The sequence below is a fragment of the Salvia hispanica genome, chromosome 1, assembly GCF_029641045.1.
Source record: "Salvia hispanica isolate PSC_SH4W2 chromosome 1, Shi_PSC_v1, whole genome shotgun sequence".
In the NCBI taxonomy this organism is placed as follows: Eukaryota; Viridiplantae; Streptophyta; class Magnoliopsida; order Lamiales; family Lamiaceae; genus Salvia; species Salvia hispanica.
The window spans coordinates 54,376,496-54,380,629 of NC_142692.1; positions in this window are offsets into that span (position 1 = coordinate 54,376,496).

Below are 4,134 nucleotides of genomic sequence, written 5' to 3' on the forward strand. Positions count from 1 at the left end.
CACTTGAATCACAATTCTCACCTCTAATTTCAGAATCACTTAAATCAACAACCTCAGTGCTATCAACACCATTATCATCCTCGATCTCTGTTTTGCTATCTCCAGAAACCGCTCTGATTCTCTTACTCTCCGGCTCATCATCCAATACATGCCTCCTTCTATTATCCACATTAGGGTTTTGGTCCTCGGAGGAGGAGAGGTGAGAGCGGGAGTGATGTTCCGGCGGGTTGTGGAAGAATTCACTACCAAAATGGATTCGCCGACTGAGATCTGGTTTTCGGGCGCCGTATTATTTTTTCATATTCTTTCTTATTTCAAAAGAATATTTACTAAAATAATTAGGAAGTAAAAAATCAGGAGTAAAAGTCTAATTTGGTCAAAATCGGGATTAAATCTGTTGATCTTAGTTTTTAACGGAATTGTTAGTGGAGGACCAATTGTGGTCCGATTTGAAATGTACAGGACCAAAAAATCCAAAAGATAAAATTTAGGACCAAAATCGTAAAATGACCATATGATAAAAACTAATTTTGGCCTTAACTCATAAGTTTATACCAAATCGAAACCAAAAAAAAATTTAACTTTTTGTGAGTAGAAAAACTTAATTAGAGAATATTTTTTTATGTTTAAATTAAGTGTAAATGGTTGGAGTAAAATTATACTCCCTCCGTCCCCCATTAGGAGTAACACTTTGACCGGACACGAGTTTTAAGAAATGTAAAGAAAAGTTGGATGAAAAAGTTAGTGGAATGTGGGACCCAATTTTTTATATTGATTTTATAATAAAATATGAGTGAAATGAGTTAGTGGAATGTAGAACATACTTATCGTTTATGGTAAAAATGAAGTGCTACTCTTAATTGGGGACGGACCAAAATGAAAATTAGTAACTCTTATTCGGGGACGGAAGGAGTATTTGATGTGACATTTACACTAAAATAAGTTTGATTTTTTTGTAAATGGTTAGAGATGTTCTAACTAGTGTAAATATAGGTTTTACGTGTAACTAGTGAAGAAAGATGTGTTTTATGTGCAACTATATGTACGATACACAAAAATTTAATTTGATTTATTTAATTTAAATTTATAAAATTTAGCAATATTTAATCCATACAAAAATAAATTGGATCGTTTGCAATATCATTGATGTAATTGAAGCAACCTTCAAGTGACAACTATCCAACAATAAAAAACTATCAATCGGTGCTCACAATCTCATTCATCCTCTTCACAAACATTTGAAACCATTGGTAGATCCTCGTCAATGAAAAGAAAAAAATATATGTACTCAACCATTGTGCTTCTATTTGAGCATCTTCAACACAACTACCATAACAATCAAAAGTGAGAAAAAAATTCACATCCACATGCAAAACCTGGAAACTTCCTTTTGTAATTAAAAATAGATGTATAACGAAATAATCTGTTAACAAAATATGCATTAAAATTCATCAAGTATTGTTATTATTATATTTATGTCTCTATGTTAAGTACATATATGAAAAAAAAAACAATTTCTCTTAGATATGTGATCAAGATCAAGTTCAACTCCGAGAAGCTGATCATCTATGGAAGCTTCGAGATGATGATTGAAGTGAAGACTTGAGCTCAGCTCATACAGCTGGCATTGAGCTGTCACTGAGTTGTCATCCTAGCTGGCATTAGTTAGTTTGTTTTATTAGAGTTTGATCTTTTAGCTTTCACCCAATATATAAGGTGATTTACACACTTGTATTTGTAATTCGATTGACTCAATAAACAAATCAAGTTCTCTCTTTGTTTAGCATGATTATGCTGAAATTACAAACTTGTTATGGTATCAGTGAATAAAACGATCTTCCGCTATTCTCTCTGAATTCTCCTCTTTGCCGATCTGTTCATCATGAATGGACGAAATCGCGCTCCGATTCCTCCTGCCGAGGACACTTCTAGTCCTTATTTTCTTCATCCTAGTGATAATCCTGGGGTTATTCTCGTTCCACAGCTGTTGATTGGTTCTAATTACTCAACGTGGAGCCGTTCCTTCATCACAGCTCTACTTGCTAAGAACAAGCTGGTTTTTGTCGATGGATCTATTCTTCGCCCAAATCGCGATGATCTTCTCTATCAAGCATGGTTCAGGTGTAATAGTATGGTTGTTGCCTGGTTGCGCAACTCAGTTTCTGCTCAGATTTGTTCGAGCATTATGTTTTTGGATGATGCGTATGAGATCTGGTCAGATCTAAAGGATCGATTCTCCCTTGGTGATTCTGCTCGTTTGTATCAATTGAGGCAACAATTGATGATTCTTAATCAAGGAAACTCCGACGTTAGCAGCTATTTCACTAGTTTGAGAACAGTTTGGGATGAGTTCAAAAATTCTCAGCCTCTCTCCTGGTGCACCTGCAATCGTTGCACCTGCAATAGTACAGCTCGATGGCATCAGCATCAAGAGGATGACTGTACAGTTCAATTTTTGATCGGTTTAAACTCTTCGTTTTCACAGATCAGATCCAGTATTCTGGCTATTACTCCTTTGCCTTCACTCTCTAAGGTGTTTTCCTTAGTTGTTCAGGAAGAAAGGCAGCGGCGCATTGATGGAAATCTGATGTCCTCAGCCTATCCTCCCGCTCCGGTTACAAGCGAACAACCTTTTGCTAATGCTGCTTCAAACTTTGGCAGAGGCTTCAACAAGTTTCTATGCAGTCATTGTGGTAAAACTAACCACAATGTGGATAAATGTTTTTTTCTACATGGCTTTCCCCCAGGATATGGCCGAGATAAGCCTAAATCTACTGGATCTGCTCAGTCCAGCTCATACAAGCATAAGTCTGTTAATTGTGTTGAAGATAATTCTGCTTCTTCTGATTGGAAAGGATCTCAGCGGTTTGTTTGGACTTTTTTGCTCACTCAAAAATCAGAAGTCCCTACTGTGATGTCTCAGTTCTTCTCCACCATTCTTACTCAGTTCTCAAAAAAGATAAAAATGATGAGAAGTGATAATGCTCCTGAGTTCAACCTTACTTCCCTACTCTCTACATATGGAACTATTTCTCAACACTCCTGTGTAGAAACACCCCAACAAAATGCCAGAGTAGAAAGGAAACATCAACATTTGTTGAATGTTGCAAGGAGCCTCCTTTTTCAATCTCATCTTCCTATGGAATTCTGGGGAGAGTGCATCCTTACAGCTTCTTTCCTCATCAATAGACTTCCCTCATATGTGCTACCTAATAAACTGACACCTTTTCAGCTATTGTTCAACAAACCCCCAACATACTCAAGTCTGAAAGTTTTTGGGTGTCTCTGCTTTGCTTCAACTTTGGATAAAAGCAAAAATAAATTCTCACCAAGAGCTATCAAGTGCATATTTATTGGGTATCCCTCTGGATACAAGGGGTATAAAGTCATGGATTTGGAGAACAATAACATTTTCATCAGTAGAAATGTTATTTTCCATGAAACTGAGTTTCCTCTTTCACATCAGACACCATCTTCCTTCCCAGATTCTCCTCTTCCTGTTTCAGAAACCACTCTGCCTTACACAGATACAGATCTTTCTCTTCCCCTTCTGCCGCACAAAATACTTCCCAACCTAATAACATTGATGATGTATCAATTGCAGCTCCTCACCATTCTGCTTCTGGGAGGGTTATCAAAACACCAACACATCTCACTGATTATATATGTAACTCAGTGGTCTCTACTTCCAAATATCCCATTTCTTCTTATTTTTCTCTTGCCAAGCTGTCTCAGCCTTACCTCAAATTCATCATTCTTCTTTCCATCCTCACTGAGCCTAATTCCTACAAACAAGCAGCACAACATCCTGAGTGGGTATTGGCTATGCAAGAGGAGTTACAGGCTCTGATAAGGACAAAATACTTGGTTGATCACAGTGTTGCCTCCAGGCAAGATTCCTATATCTTGCAAATGGGTATACAAGATCAAGTTTAAGGCTGATGCTACAGTAGAGAGATATAAAGCTCGTTTGGTTGCTAAAGGATTCACACAACAAGCTGGAGTAGATTTTCATGACACATTCTCTCCAGTTGCCAAGCTTACTACTGTAAAAATGGTTCTTGCTCTAGCTGCTATACATGGATGGAAGCTTGCTCATCTTGATATTAATAATGCTTTCTTATATGGTGAACT